Here is an 18,136-nt window from a genome sequence, read left to right as displayed (position 1 = left end):
GCTCTACAAGGCTTCTGATGGATGCTACCAAAGCCTATATCTTAAACCCAAGATCCGTGAGGGGGGGGGGGGGGGGGTAATCATGTTTCAGCCCCAGGTGTATGTGGCAATGGCCCCTTAAAAATAGTTGCCTGATTTATGATTCCCTCCATTCTCCAATTAGAGTGTTAAGCATCATCAATTCCTACCTTTGGCTCCCCTGAGTCATATTCATCTTAAATATTTTCTCCTTGTAACCCCATTTACCCAAGAGTGGGTGTAAGACCTTGTTTCGGGGTGAACTTGCAATTAAAAAAAAATCCAATGTACATAACACATGGATATAAAACTAAAAGGTATTAAGCTTAGTGTTGCAAAATACAAACAAAACATTACGATAATCACCCTTATGACTAAATGAACGGCTTCTAGGAATTTACTTGCATCTCTCATCCATTCCCCAGCCCGAACCAAAACCCTATCAGTAGGGATTGTGTGCTCTTGTTTTCTCGTGTGTAAAGAAATGTGTGCGTTCATCCGATGTTGCTTCCAGGAATAAACTTGTAACGTCCTAAGAAGCGTCGATTTAAAGAATAAAACTGAAAATCTGAGGATTATTTGATATATTTTTTCTTAGAATGTTCGCACTGTATGATAATTGTGTTCAACCCTTAACATAGAAACCTGGCTGATTTCGATTGTCCACTTGGCAATAACGCCACGGGGGTGATAGTGCCCTTAGTCTCCGCTTCAGTATTTTCTCGGAACAAAAAACTTACTTTTAGCTCAATATTGCACGACATTGCCTAGATAACTAGGTCAACACTTGCTCACACTGCAACCTCGACCTCATAATATCTGGTTCACATTGTATTAACAAAGTGGACGTCTTGTTTTCTTCGATCACACACCCTGAAAAGAAGTTCCATCTCGACGATGTATTAAAGAAAGGCTTTTCCCTTTTTGAATCAAAACGCAAATGAGCAGCAATTGGCCAGGAGCACTTTAATTACAGCATCGTCTTTATAAATCAAGAGATTTGGATAAATATCGTTTAGAAAGCTTGTTTTGAACTGCCCAATGACCGGGGGATATCCGTAGAGCTTTTGGCGAGTTTCCAGGTTCATGGGCAATAGTGTTATGGTGCTTTATGGGACCAATCACCCAAGGGACGGGATTCGATCAACTCTACGGGCTGTCGGTGTTGTTGTTTTTACACTGCTTGCTTGGTCCTCGTTTAAAACACAGCACAATAATCAAAACAACTTCGGAGGAAGAAAATAGTTTGGACTCGGTGGTTTTCAGTATAATTATGCAAATCATTTTTTTTTTTTAATGAGCTCGATTTAGTCATCCAGGAAGCACGTTGTCTAGTGCGATTACGGAGTTAGATTACTGCTACACATGTTTTTTTATTAAGCCTGTTTTTAACAAAAAATCAACATTAAGGTTAATGTTTGGTATTATCACTCTCGAAATAAGTGACAACAATAACTGTTGGATAGTAAAAAGCACTTTATAATTATAACATTTCACTTCAAAGTTATGTGGTTATTTATGCCCCAAATTGCCCCAAAGTTAAGTCTAAAAAATTTAAACACGCTTTTTCCGTGATACCGTCACATTCCTAGCTAACCGCCAAAATGTTGTCTTCTCTCTTGACTACACAGTGGCAGACGGTGGTATACCGTGGTGAAGTCATTGTCATGGTTGACGGAACAGCGAGATGTTTACCTCGGCATTTTGATGGTTTAATTTCACCCGGAAAATACCCAAACCCTCCTGTATACCAAGTAAGGATAAAGATGGTCCCGGCATGGTAAAGTCAACCTTCTTTTCCGCTCTCATATGACTTGTGTAAACTGTTGTGAGTGAAGTAGCAAATCACCGGGAAAGCACAAACAAATATTATATCATTTAACAAAATAGGGAGACAGCTGAAAAACAACAACATGGGGCTACAAATTTCAATTAGTAGAGACCCGAATTAATAGTAATTGTTGTTATATGTAAACCACAAAGGACCCCTAACAAAGATATTTACAAATAGGTAGACCGCCAAATATAGGGCTATAAATTTCACTTAGTATAGAGCCGAATCCGAATGTCAGATATTCAAATCCCGCGCTCTTTTTCTTCGTCCAACCCCAAATTAATTCTTGTTTATGGATAATAGCCGTTTGGAATTGTTATAACCAGCGTAATCGCTAACATCAGTCACCAATCGGCAACTCAAAAACGTTCTGTGTTTACACGAGATGCCCTTTTTGATACCAGCATACCACCATCAATCTTTGATGTATCGCTCCTAGAAATATTGCTGTCCCATGATACCGGCTTAGTGCATGAGAAACTGCTCTTCATATAATTGCTTGTATTTCAAAAACGAGTGTGCATAATGCGCAAGTGTGTAGAAAGCGCAAGTTCGCACGTGCCCCGCTCATCCAACTCAAACCCCATACCGTTGCTATCCGGTGTATTGATATCTCCCTATTATGGAGTCACGTGATCCGTCAGCGTGGTCTTCTCTCTCCCAGTCTGCCGGTATTACTAACCGTTGTACTCGTTAGCTGAGACAGAACCTAGCTTCCGATCGCTGCTGATGAATGCTATACGCTGCTCTTCAAACCCCAGCAGATGTAGCAACCAGCTATTAACCATTAGACTTGCAAATCGGGCTCTGGGCTGCTGAGTGTAGATGAGGGACTGAAAATCGGGATGATGCCTCAGCAAGATCACTTTCTCTCTATCTTCTTGCTGATACCCTTGTTTTCTGATTTCTGACTAGTGACTTTTATAGCTCCATCGTGAAGGTGTTTTGTTGAATACGTGGACTGATGATCTAACAACAAAGTTTGGTATCCATTCTCCTATGGGCATCAACAGGCGCCTACTAGTTTCATTTCTCTACAGCCAGTTTCACCAGTGAAATCGGTATGTATGAAACTTTGGTATCTCATTCTGCATTAAATTTTTGGTAATTGACGTTAACACTGCGTTGTGAACTCGGTATGATGAAACTTTGGTGTCTCATTCTGCATTAATTTTTTGGTAATTGACGTTAACACTGCGTTGTGAACTCGGTAGATGAAACTTTGGTATCTCATTCTGCATTTAATTTTTGGTAATTGACGTTAACACTGCGTTGTGAACTCGGTATGATGAAACTTTGGTATCTCATTCTGCATTAAATTTTTGGTAATTGACGTTAACACTGCGTTGTGAACTCGGTATGATGAAACTTTGGTATCTCATTCTGCATTTAATTTTTGGTAATTGACGTTAACACTGCGTTGTGAACTCGGTATGATGAAACTTTGGTATCTCATTCTGCATTTAATTTTTGGTAATTGACGTTAACACTGCGTTGTGAACTCGGTATGATGAAACTTTGGTATCTCATTTTTGTTATTGAATTGTTGGTAATTGATGTTTACACTGCGTTGACCATTAGGTACAATGTCGGTCTAAAGTCCTTTATGGAAGACTTAATCCACACAGAGATCAAATTATTCTTCCCCATGTTTCAATCTGTATTAATGTCGGGCTGTGTTTGCCTTTCTATGGGAGTGCGTGCCGTTCTTCTAGTGGCTTTCTGTTATAACAACAACGGGCGTCGTACAAAGGATAAAAACAAAAAAAGCCCCGCTTTGGTCACGAGCTCTTATTTTACTCTAATTTATTCCTTAAGACTCGGCCCAGTTATTTGCCGATGCATAAACAACCGGAACCGAACGGGACAAAAGATAGCCATTTTAGGACATTCCTTTAAAACTGTTTTGTTTTTGCAAAATTTATCCACTTCATTTTAGGGATGTTATTTATTTTCTTTTACTTGTATTTCTTGTCATAAACAAATCTGCGACCGACATTTCATGCATTTTCTGTGTAGTCCACACGTTGATCAAGCAACAAATGAACTTGAGGTATCGGTGAAGTATTTAATTTAAGTTTCAAGCAACCTGATACATTAACAAAGTTATTGAAACTAACTAAACTCAACAACGTTTTCTTCAGCAAAAGCAAATTGGATTTTGGGCGGAAATTGTAGTCAAGTTATACCCTCTTGGTTTGATCAAAACGCCGTACAACAAATCTGTGGAAATGTCATCAAATGCGTTCATCACAATGTCTAATGTGCTAGGAACATGGTGTAGTTCACGGTGGGCTGATTTTAAAACGCTGCAATCGAGTTCGCCGTTGAGCACAGCTCTCGAACCCAGCAACATTACGAGCGCAGTCTTCTTAAAAATGCGAGGGAAGCATAGATGTGTAAACGAAGGACGCCCAACGCAGTTAATTTTTACGCATTCACACGATCGGCCAATCTTAAGTTACCCGTCAGTTTTGTCACCGTAGTCAGAATTTTTTCGCGACCAAACCAACGCGTCGATTGTTTCGCTTGCCAGTATGCAGTGATTATACCAACACGTGCACGTACACGAAGCTAATAAATAAAGGGCGATATCTTTACATGTTAACTATTTAAAGACAGTAGGCGCTACTGGTAATTGTCAAAGACCAATCTTCTCACTTTGTGTATCTAAACACATGCACAAAATACACAAACCTGTGAAAATTTTAGTTTAATTGGTCGTCGAAGTTGCAAGATATGAATGGGAAAAAAAAAAAAAATCGTGGAAAATTACTTCTTTCTCTAAAACTACGTCACTTCAGAGGGAGCCGTTTCTCACAATGTTTTATGCTATCAACACCTCCCCATTACTCGTTACCAAGTAAGGTTATATGCTGATAATTATTTTGAGTAATTACCAATAGTGTCCACTGCCTTTAATATATAGCTAGTAAGGATACAGTTAATAAGTCCAATGGGGCAAGGGCCTTTAACCCTAGTGTCACAAGCCAGTATCACTAGGTGATATCAGCATTTAATTTAAAGCATACCGCAGCAAAACGTATCAAATGAACACCTTTTAAAATATTTTGACAGCACTTAATGGTGTGTGGAGTAATTTGTCTCTATTGCTTGATGAAGGCTAACAGTAACTCTAGAGTATGTGTAAACATCTCCACTCGCTATTAATATTTGTCTTCTATTCCGTTAATTAGTTTAAATCAATGATATCTGTAACTTAATAGCCTACCAGTTGAACTGTGTCCAGATTTTGTGTTTTTAATGTAAGCAATCTAGCAGTGGTCGAAATAGACGGTGGTAGTTTAATATTTACGCGGTGCAATTGTGTGTTAAGGATAATATTTAAAATACTTAAGGACAATCGATAAAGGTGATAAGCGGCAGTCCAGTCGTTTGTAATTACCGCGTGCATTAATTCCTGTGGGATAGCAGTGTCAATGCATTAGGCCAATGAAAAGTACAAGGCGGACAGTTTTGCTGCGACTGTCTTGCGGCGATGCTGAAACTGTGGGGGCATGGGGCAATAAACTAGATTGCTCCACGGTGGGGGTATATTACTGCAGACGTGTACAAAATTATTTATACAAAAAACAAGTAGCCTGTAACTACTGCCGGCAATATATGATATTTCCCTTTGGGTGTCAATACCTCGGGTGGATGTAAAGGTCAATACCAGACAGTTGCCTGTACTGCATTTTTGTGCGACCATTCACTGCGAACATTTTTAACATAACTGTTTAGAACCAACATTATAGAAAAGGTATTTTCCATTGTCAAAGGATTGTACTGCATTCCCCCTGCTAATAGGCTGTAATGGCAGTACATATAGACCGCCTCGCCGATACCATTCATGATTGCTGCAATCAACACTATACGGATATAGCATGTTAGATGATTATATAGTTTTGGTTGGTAAAGGTAGTAAAAGGTATAACCAAAATTATAGAAAACTGTTTTCCATCGTCAAAAGTATATAAACTGCATTTTCCTTGATACCAATACCATAGGCAGTTTAAATGGCAATATAAACGGCCAAAACAATTTTGCTGTAATCAGCGCTATATACGTAAAGTATTCTTTCCTACTGGTTGGTAAAAGTAAAGTTAAAGTATATGTAGAACCAAAACCATATAAAAGGGTTTTTAAAGGCAGTGGACACTATTGGTAATTTTCAAAGACTAGCCTTCACAGTTGGTGTATCTCAACATATGCATAAAATAACAAACCTGTGAAAATTTTAGCTCAATCGACCATCGAACTTGCGAGATAATAATGAAAGAAAAAACCCACCCTTGTCACACGAAGTTGTGTGCGTTTAGATGGTTGATTTCGAGACCTCAAGTTCTTAATCTGAGGTCTCGAAATCAAATTTGTGGAAAATTATTTCTTTCTCGAAAACTATGTCACTTCAGAGGGAGCCGTTTCTCACAATGTTTTATACCATCAACCTCTACCCATTACTCGTCACCAAGAAAGGTTTAATGCTAATAATTATTTTGAGTAATTACCAATAGTGTCCACTGCCTTTAACTATTAATATTTTATTCGTTTAATTTCTCAAAATAATTCAACAAAGATAAAGGAAGTTAAATTAACCTGTTAACACTACCAAAATAACCTGATTCTGTATGCGAAAATGCATGGTTAAAATACCATAGGCAGTGTAAATGACAATATGATATACACTATTTACATTGCTGTAATCAGCACACACGGATATGGCATTTTAAACAATTCTTCAGTTCGGATTGATACAAACATTCTGCTATTGGCTCCTTGTTATTTCCCTGGACACCTTACCTTTGGCAAGGTAAATAGTCATGTTGACAGTATATCAGTACACACCACCACGACTTCCTCACTCAAGCTATTGATTACTTGAACAAGACGCTGACCTCTATTCGGCAAGAATTGATTTAAACAATTGTAACTTTCATTGGATATGCGAGGGGAATAATCACTTCCGTCTAGCTTAGTTTAGTGACTCCTCTTATAGCAGTTTGCTTGCCCTAGGTATTCGATTTATGTTGGAGCCCTCTATTTGTTTCTTTTGGAAGAGCGCTGATGACATTTGAAAGTCCGTCTAGTTAATCACGCCCGTCCGTCTGTTCGGATCTTACGGGTAGCGATCAAGTTACAGAGTTGTTATCCACAGTTTGTCTATTGTATTTCCATTATGACTATTCTCTCTTAATGTCATACATTCTCTGTTTTTACGGTCAGTGCAGTTCTCGTGTGTTCCTGTTCGATTGATCACATTCGGCACCGTGTGTCACTCCGTTTGAAATCACACCTTTGTAGACGAAATGCTCCAAGGCATTTTGTAACCAGAATTTCAAATTGTGCAACTTCATCTTTATTTCAATCGGTCAATATTTAATACTCATTTTGGTTGTACCTTTAGTTCTTATAGTTCATATTTCATAGTTCAATTTATGTCCACTCAAGCATTCAAAATGACAACATATAACACTACGGGAGAAAGTGGGAGAGGTCTCCTGGAACCAAGCTTGTTAGATGGATCCCCCCCCCCCGAATTAGTGTGCATACATGCGTATCTATATTTGAGAAAGAACAATTAAAGAAAAAAACTGAAAAATACACTTTTTATACCAGATACACCGACGTGTGTAAGCACCGTATACTATATACCTTCCTAAGCTCTGTGCACAAATCACAGTCATACTGCTCGGCTGGGATTCGAACCCAAGACATTAGCTGTGTCTATGAAGCGGTAAATATTTGCTTGAAAGTTGTAACTCTCCCAAAGTGGAGCCGTGCGGCAATGTGTACTAATTAGAGTATCACCAGCTCAAACATTGTATTGATGGTGATCTGCCGTCTGGTTTTGAAATAAGAATAAATTAGCCACTAGTTTACATCTCTGATTGCTCATTGTAGACCGACCTTGTCTTAATTGCTCATTACATACCCAGTCTCTCATTACATGTTAGCGCATACACACTCTCCCAGCATACGGAGCCTGAAATCAATTCTATAGAGGGCTCTTAAGAGCTGTTCGGTAATTGAATTAAATTAACAAATCTGTCTTGCATACCAGTCCACCAAGAGAGTTGTGAGTTGTTAGTCAAAATATCAAGCCAATAACTTGACATTAGTTTCCATTGGGTACGAAAAGTGGTTAATCAAAGAACAAAATATTCTAAACCGTAGAGGGAATGCTGGGGGTGTATGTCAGAAAGCGTTAAGTTGACCGCGTGTGACATGTTTTGTGTAAATCTGACCGGGCATTTGGCGGGAATGATGTTAACTTCCTTTGACTGTTCCTACATGGGATTTCATTGATCAAAATGCAGTCCGCACGTATTGTATACGAGAGCTGAGGTCAGTTGAGCTGTTCAAACCATTAGCTCCGAGTCTTTGGCAAACGGCATCCGATACAATGTTTAAAGACATGGACACTATTGGTAATTGTCAAAGACCAGTCTTCTCACTTTGTGTATCTTAACATATGCATAAAATAACAAATCTGTGAAAATTTGAGCTCAATTCGTCGTCGAAGTTTAGAGATAATAATGAAAGAAAAAACAACATTGTCACACGAAGTTGTGTGCTTTCAGATGCTTGATTTCGAGACCTTAAATCTAATTGCGAGGTCTCGAAATCAAGTTCTTGGAAAATAACTTCTTTCTCGAAAACTATGTTACTTCAGAGGGAGCCGTTTATGACGGTGTTTTATACTATGAACCTTTCCCTATTACTCGCTACCAAGTAAGGTTTTATGCTAATAATAACTTTGAGTAATTACAAATAGTGTTCACTGCCTTCAAACAAAACGTACAAACTGGACGACGGTATCAATGCTTTTTCGTGTAATAATAATAATAATAATAATAAACATTTATATAGCGCCAAATCCATTAAAAATGCTCCCAGGCGCTTTACAACAAAAAAAATTTTAACCACAAAAACAAAAAAAATTAAAAGGTCCAAAATTAAAATTCATAAAGTATGATCATAAAACCATGTATGCATAAGAAATTTCCATCAGAACCATTAAAATTGATTTGAATTAAAAGCTCTGCAACATGATCTTTGCATATAAGTCGTTGCTAAATCAACCTAAGTCTGAACAGGGAGAGAACAAACAACAACAAGAACAGAAACAACAACAACAACTACAACATCTCCCGAAGACGAGCAGAGTTTACTGTCGAAACCACATCGACTCTTTTCAAAGTCAACACTTATGGCACAGAAGAGATGTACACATGGTTGTACCAGCAAGTTTACAACTTATTTATAACTACACCATCATTACAACAACAAAAACACAAACAAAAACAACAACAACAACAACAACAACAACAACAGCAACATTTGAAGTCTAATTTAACTCAGTTTCCTAAACAACAACATTCCTTTTCGTTTTAGAGGGTCCTCATATAGTGCTGCGACTTATGTTCCTTTCTTCAAGTCACAAATAAATAAAGTCAAGTATTGCCTCATAACGAAAACTTTCTCGTTTACATTTATGACGTTAGTATAGTCATTGAGCTATAGATTAGTAGACAAATTAGCGGAGTCAGTGGCGAAGTAATTTCCCTTCTTGTGTTTACTCAGTCTGTGAAGTTCTTCGGCTGCCCTGTATTAATTGGCAACGACCAACCGACAAGGTTATGTTTGTGTTTCAGCTTACACTGTTGATAGAGGCGGCTCTGACTTTCTTGATTTGTCCCGGTTGTGTGTTTGACATGATAGGACATTTACCTTTTGGCGGTTGTTTGGCGGAAGTTAAAGGCACTGGATACTATTGGTAATTACTAAAAATAGTTGTCAGCATATTCAGTTCAATTCAATTTAAAAAAAAGTGTAATCGTCCTTACAAAATTACTTGGTAACGAGCAAAGAGAGCTGTTAGTATGTTAGTATAAACCATTGTTAGAAACGGCTCACCCTGAAGTAACGTAGATTTTTAGAAAGAGAATATTTTCTCACTCAACATCCAACGCGACTCCATGGCTCAATTTCACGAAGAAATACAATCCATCTTAAGACAAAATTGACAGTATCACCATAGTGATTTGTATTGTGACATCACACTTTACTAAGCACTTTTGATTGATTTGCAGTTACGATCAATCTTAGCTCTTTGTGAAATCAGCCCAAGGCCTGAAGCCCTTATTATGCATCTGAAACACGTGTTGTTGTTTTTGTGTTGTTTTGTTCATTCTTGCAACTTCGATGACCAATTGAGTCAACATTTCCACAGATTTGTTATTTGAATGTTGGGATTCACAAAGTGAGAATACTGGTATTTGACAAATAACATAGGTGTCCAGTTCCTTTAACATTGTGTGACGCTCCAATTCTTTCTTAAGTTGACATCCTCCGATTACGACTCACCGGACGGAGAAATTAATCCAACTTTTGAAACTCGGTAATTAAGCGTATAAAAGAAGGCATGAGATGTCTTTACACGTTGTCTTTCAATCATTAAAACTATCGCTGGTTTGTTGAAAGATTTGAAGCAATCTGAGCACACGCTGGACGGAGGTGGAGAATATTATGGACGCCATCTTATAAACATTTTATGTTGTTGTAAGCGCAGAGTGATAGCCTAATGGAATTTAATTTATATACCGACTCCACTTATTACGTTTTTAAAATAATATGGTTTCCAGTTTGTTCTGTTCTGGTTTGCTTTTGAAATTCGTTATGAAACAATTTGTAATAAATTTGTTTTAATTGTGTTCATTGTTACGGCATGGTGTCACCTGCCGTCGATTTCACCAAACTCATCTTAACTTCAGATTAATCTTAGAACGAGTAAAGTTTCCTATCTGAAGACGTAGGATGCATTGAACCCATCTTAAAGTTAGAACGGGTTACTCGTCCTACCTCGAGATAGGATTAATCCAAGCGTTTCGAATCCTAGCGTTTCGTGAAATCGGCCGCAGGTCGCACCACCACAAGCCAACATGAAACTGACTTTTTTTCCAATTAAACTCAAATCTTCTTCACTGGTTTACTTTCTGAATAGCAATAATGCATCGAGGACAGCAGCTATATACAACATGTTTTTGTTTTTGTAAGGGAAAGTAAGGGAAAAAAAAGAGTTGTTTAAGGACAAACTGATTTCCAGCAGTCGTCATCGAGAAAGCAATATAAGAATGAAACATAAATCAGGGAAAGGAAGTATAAGGATCGAGAAAACAAATAGATTAAAAGCAAACACTGCAATGCTCTCGTTCTAGTTAAGTTCTGACCTTAAAATCACAGGACGTTGATGTTTAAAGCCTATCATTCACTTAAAATCGAACAAACATTCGTTTGTCACGTAAATATTTAACAAAATGGATTTCGTAAATGAAGAAAGTTAAATTTGCTTTCATGGAGCACGTGCATGTTGTACTTTAAACTGCCCTTTCCAAAGCGTAACCTCTGCTCTCCATTCAATAGTTCTTTCCAACATATTGTTGTAAATGCAGATTCAAAATAGTTTTGTTATTACGAAAAACAAGATCAGAACATAATAAGATAACACAATATTTTGACTACTTTTTTTTCTCTGATCTACCCGACGAGTTATAAGACCGGCTCAACAAATTTCCTTATCATTGCATGCATCGTTCCACTTGGCCTTTATTTTCAGCTCAGAGCCAAACAGAAAGCGTAAGATGGTAAATCAAATTCATTTGAATTCCTCACTGTGAAATTTTAAGTGCAAATAAGGGATTCATGACCCGAGGACAGGAAACAGCACACGACACTCCAAAAACATGTTTAGTATCGCTTCGGAGTCTACTGCTCATTAAAAACCGACGGATGTTTCATGCGCGATTCTAAACCTAGCTAAAATTTTATATAAAAAAAAAGTTTTGATGACTATTTTTTTTTAGCTGTCCGACCTCAAGAGTGTGTCATAAATATCTGCATTTTGTATTGTACTAGCCTTAGAGTCTGTTCACTTCGTAGTGGTACTTGAAGTGATTGTGATACTGTTAAACGAGTGTAAGGATTTGTAATTGAATCCTTTTCACTCAAATCTCGCCCACAACTTCAACATCTCAGTGAAACAAATTAAAACGTTTTTTTTTCTTCAACAGTTGAGGTATTATTTCCAGTACTTTAAGAAACATTGATACTAGTTTGTTATCCAAATCAAGAAGCATTGTACAGCGTAATGATCCCCATTCTTGCCAAATTAGTATGGTTACAAGTGCGTGATATCTCGATGTTTTTTTTTTTTTTTTTTTTTTTTTTTTTTTTTATCATTCAGCATAATTTGTTTTCATTTCACATAATTATCTCATGTGCCGGTATCATACAAAATTATGATTTTCATAAAAACATAATATACTCAGGTATATAATAGTATGAACAGCACAGAGTTAGTTAAAGAAGTACTTTCTTCAAATAGCAGTATATGCATTTAACGAATTATAACATTACTTACGGGCAGTGGAGAGGCTCGTCTCCCCTTGTGTAATTCACTTTGAAAATTATGCTTTTAAATCGGCACTGGGCCAAATATCTCTGCTCCAACCACTCCCCCATAAATGGTGACGGCTCACTAAACAGTTGATGGCTGTTGTGTTAAAGTCAATGACACGTTTATGTGTCAACCGTGCACTTAACCCGTTGCACTCAAAATCAGTTTCACTACTGTCCATTTCGTTGATCGAGCTATCTGGTTTACTAAACATTATTGAACATAAATCGATAACACTGGCGTCTCCTTTCCGAGAGATAGCACATCAACATGGTTTTTGTAGATATGGATTTGGGATTCTCTTTATTTTTAATTTAGAGAAAACAACGTAATGTTTACTCAATAAATGGAACAGTTCTCGTTAATTATGGATTTGCGTCCGGGCTAGAGGATGCTATTGATTAACGAAAACGAAATTATGTTGTTATTATTCCGTGTACATTTATGAAATTAAAAAACAATATTATTTATTTATTCATTCATGTTTGTTTGGTACTGTCTTTTTTCCTTTAATGTGTATTCATTTATTTTTCCATTTTTAGTCTCAGCTGAGAATTTATGTTAAAGACAAGGTATTCCTTCGGTGGTTACTCCAAAAATAACGACCACAAAAAAACGTACTTGCATGGCAAAAAGGATTGGGTAGCTGTGGATGTAACAACAAATTGTTAGAAACAACCGGTTCAAATCCCACAGGGGGCACTATGTGAACTGGGTGTTTTCACTAACTGTCTGACTGCGTGGGTTTTCCCCGTAATATTAATATTTGCTTGTGTTTTCCTTCAACATCTAGAACTGAAACTTCATACATTGTATTCCTACCACCTGGTTTTCGGCTATATTATAAAAGTGATTAAGTTTGCTTTTCTGAGAGTCCTTGACCACACGACCACAATCAACAAATGAAATGAAATCTTGTTATCAAGTACGTTAACTATATGTTGAGTATAATGAGATACCAAATTGGTTAAGAGTAGCAAAACCTAAATGTTATTGAGTGTAGTATATGGGTCATGCTAAGGAATCGTATAAAAGTAGCAGTTGCTTTTTTTTTCGGTTTTGCTAATTACATTGACGTGAAATCATTGTCATCTAACAGTCATTATTCACGAGTGACCATCTTCAAAGTAATTATTGGCATTCCATATGTTCCTAGCAACTCAAGACTGAGTAAAGATCTCGAGACATAATGGGAATCAAGGAAGAGGTCGAAGTCGACCTGCTCGTGAATCAAGTCTTAACAGTGAGCGTGACAGAGTCCTGCTTTAAAAACTAAACACTAGAAACCCTTTAGGGTAACAAAAACCCTGCACAGACTGCCGATACGAAATGCTCATTTTTACAGTTCGCTTTTGCACTAAAACAATGTTAAAATACAAATCCATTAACTATTTGCCGTCTTCTAAGTTGTTTGACGTCCTCTGGTTGCAATCTCGATGACCTATTGAGTCCAAATTTGCACAGATTTGTGTTGCCCAGGTTGGGAAACACCAAGTGAGAATACTAGTCGTTGACAACCGGAGCTGTCCGATGCATTTAAATGGTGTATTTTGAGAAACTGTGTTTAATATTGAACTTTGTATTAAAGATACACGCCAGGAGAATGTCTGTCCCTGATAGTATGCTGATGGCAAGTTTATTGGCTGTTTTCCGTACTATGGCGAATCTAAAGACCCGGTACAAATGCCCCGATAACCAGAACGAAAACGAGAACGATAACAATGCATGTCCTCGATTGGTTGACTATAATTTATAAGCGTGTTCGTATTCTGCATGGAGCAATTCAACCAATCGAAGGCGTGCATTTTTATCGTTCTCGTTTTCGTTCTCGTTTTCGTTCTCGTTTTCGTTCTCGTTTTCGTTCTCGTTATCGGGACCTGTGTGACCGGGCCATAAATCAAGCCATATCATTACTGGTTTATGAACCGTTCTGGTTCCCGGCAACATGACCTCATAAGCGGTCCCACTCCTCGTACCAGTGATTGGTCGTTTGTTACTCATTATACTCCCAATCAGGAACAAAAGGGCAAAGAATGGGATGGTTTGCAACAACCATCCTGGGATGGTTTGTAACAACCATCCTGGGATGGTTTGCAACAACCATCCTGGGATGGTTTGCAACAAACATCCTCGATACGGAACATAGGATCATGGTAGGATGGAGCATCCAAGATATTGCGTCGAGCTTCGTTTAATCGGTCAAAATGTCAAAAGCATTATATCAGTGGATATTGTTATAGGGGTTCAACAACCGCACGTATAATCGACAGTGCGTTAATTTCAGATGTGTATCTTGAGCAAGACTCGATTTCCCAATGTTATAACAATAATAATTATAATAATAGTGGCTTCTTGTACAATGCTAATATCCGTCTCTGGCGTTCAAGGCGCTTCAGCAGTCGGTATTTTCCTGCAAGGTATACGTTTGAATTAAGAGACATAATTCTTGTACACAGCGCTGGGTTATTTTACGTGCGTCACACAACACACGGGACCAACGGCGTCACGTCCCATCCGAAGTACGACGTACCATGGTTAAGTTTATTGTTGAGGGACACGCACGTGTTAAGAGTGGGACTCGAATCCACACTATACTGATCAGAAACACCAGAGCTTGAGGGCCACGACACGCCAAAAACTATGTCTACGTCAACATTATTGTATGTGTTGCCCACATATTATGTAATACAATACTTGTAAGCCAGTTCATTGCGTCTTATAACAAACGTGACATTTTAAGCTTTACACATCCCAAGCTTCTATGATTGCTGTTTGTCTTTAAAGCGTATTTCAGTAACTTTGCAGCTTGTCTAACTTTCCTCTGTTGCATGTGAAGATGTTGTTTGTCCCTCTCTTATATGATATTCTTGGTGTGTTTCCTTTGGCTGTTATGTTTTCTCAGCCAACTCAAACTGTTACAACATCAGAAAGTAGATTCAATATTTTGATATCAACAAATGATTCACTTACACAGTAAGTCTAAGTAAGCCTACATCTATAGAAGAAGTTAATCAGAGGTACGGTTAGTCGTGGAAGCACTTCCTGTGGTACACTCAGTCTATTGACATCAGTAAATGAAGGGGTCCTGCTGTTATTTCAACAAATCCATCATGATCAACTGAAAGTGGTCATCGAGCCAATTTAATCCGCCCCTGAAACAACCCAACTCCGGCCTCGGGTCAAGCCAGACCGTTCACCGGCCGTAAGTACCGCCGAGCTGCCCGCTCGGAGGTCGGTATCTCTCAGGGGTCGAGGCGGCCAGCAATTATAGCTAAGTGGGCAGCCATGGGGGCAAATAAATGGCTGGATCAGGGTTAACATCGTCGATGAAAGATGAACGAGATGAGAATAAAGGACAACCTTTTTTGTAAGATTCGGGAAGACAAGATTGCTGCATACAGCTCGCTCCATATCTCTACTGCATTGTGGTAACATCTCTGTATGTTAAAGGCAGTGGACACTTGTGATAATTACTCAAAATAACTATAAGCATGGAGAGAGGTTTATAGTAGAAAACATGGTGCGAAGCGGCTCCTCTGAAGTAACATATATGTTTTCGCGAAAGAAGTAATTTTCCACGAACTTGATTTCGAGACCTCAAGTTTGAAATTTAGTCTCAAAAATCAAGCATCTGAGGCACACAACTTCGTGTGGACAGTGGCGTTTTTTCTTCTTTCATTATTATCTCGCAACTTCGACGACCGATTAACGTCAAATCTTCACAGGTTTGTTATTCTATGCATAATATGTTGAGATACACCAACTGTGAATCCTAATCTTTGTCAATTACCAATAGTGTCCACGGTCTTTAAGGTGTGTACAGGGCGTTTAAGAAATTGATATACACACTTCTGGGTTGAATGGAGCCATGCTGATACGGAAAGGGGGTTAACATCGAGGGATTTACGGAAAGGGGTTAACATCGAGGGATTTGGCGTCAGATCTACAATTTTTTGATAATTTTGACACAGAATCCGGGATAAAATAATATTTTACAACATAAGAGTTTGTTCAGTTTAAGTTTCTTTTTTTAATAGTTTGAATTACGACAAATTAGGATAGAAAGTTCAAAAAACTTTTTATGTTTGAATTGTTTTATCTGAGTGTTTTGATCAATGCAGACTTGCGTTCATGCGTTCATGACATCTGTCTCTCTGATTTGCGTATCGACCCGCTGTCGTTTTAAACTAGTTCATCACATTATGAAATTAAATATTATGTTCAACAAATATTGGAGTAACATTAATTTCACGGATGAAAAACCCCTTTGCCTAAAGCCATAAGCACCAATGCTTGTCTACGCTGTGACATGTTTTCCACGCTATGTAAACCGTCAGATTGTTTTCTTTATTAAATTAGTGGTTTACTTTCTGTGAGACGAAAGTTTGCGTATTGGGAGAATTTATCAGTTTTGGGAGAATTTATCATAGATGCCACATTAGCATTCGACGTTAACGATTGTGGTTTATTTTAGATTATTTCGGTAGGGAATTCTGTTCAATAATTTATTTAATTAATTTATTTATTTATTACTTAAAGGCAGTGGACACTAATGGTAATTGTCGAAGACTAGCCTTCACAGTTGGTGTATCTCAACATGTGCGTAAAATAACAAACCTGTGAAAATTTGAGCTCAATCGGTCATCGAAGTTGCGAGATAATAATGAAAGAAAAAACACCCTTGTCACACGAAGTTGTGTGCGTTTAGATGGTTGATTTCGAGACCTCAAGTTCTAAATCTGAGGTCTCGAAATCAAATTCGTGGAAAATTACTTCTTTCTCGAAAATTACGGCACTTCAGAGGGAGCCGTTTCTCACAATGTTTTATACCATCAACCTCTCTCCCCATTACTCGTCACCAAGAAAGGTTTTATGCCAATAATTAATTTGAGTAATTACCAATGTGTCCTCTGCCTTTAACTACTAATATTTTATTCGTTTAATTTCTCAAAATATTTCAACAAAGATAAAGGAAGTTAAATTAACTTGTTAATACTATCAAAATAACCTGATTCTGTTGTCAAAAATGGGTCTCGTCAAAACATGTTTATGTCCGCAGTCTCACATGTGTCCATCTTCGATAAAAAAAGGAACAAAATATGTGGGTCATTTTACAACAAGCAGTAATGTATTGCGCAGTTAACAAACGGCAATCAACATTTCCGCTTCCAGTCATCTTTTTTTTCAACCTCTTTTCCTGACTCTGTCTGTTCCAGACGACGCGTAGTTTGCCATTGGCTTCGTGATCGATATTTCCATTTAAAATTTACAGCAACAACCTTCTGCCGACATGAACATCATGTCCATGATAATATACAAACTACATGTTTTTTGGTGGTTTAATTGGCACGCGGTATCAAACTGCAACCTTCAACTGAATAACAATGGGGACGGGGATGCCACAAACAGTTTGCAACTCCGGTGTGGCAGTTTTGACCGTGATCAAACTCATATTCAACAGGTACAGCTCTCACCAGTTCTGACTTCCCTTGGTGGTTGGAAAACCGATAGTGCGTCCAAATGGCCTGTATCGCATAATTATAATCTCATAATTTGCATCGTACACATTCTTATATAGATGGATTGCTATCGACGTCATTGGCCGCCATCTTTGATGCACGCGTAAAAGGCTACCATTGGTTATTACTCAAAATGAGTGTAGCCTTAAAAAAATTACGGACAGCTGTTAAAGTATAAAACATTGTGAGACACGGCTCACTCTGAAGTAACGTAGTTTTTGAGTATTTGGTAATTTCTCACTCCAATAATATAAGACTTCAGCTGAAGCCATTATTATTCATCTGTGAAAGCACACAAAGTAATGC

The sequence above is a fragment of the Asterias amurensis genome, chromosome 20 (assembly GCF_032118995.1).
Source record: "Asterias amurensis chromosome 20, ASM3211899v1".
Taxonomy (NCBI): Eukaryota; Metazoa; Echinodermata; class Asteroidea; order Forcipulatida; family Asteriidae; genus Asterias; species Asterias amurensis.
This window is presented reverse-complemented; position numbering follows the sequence as displayed.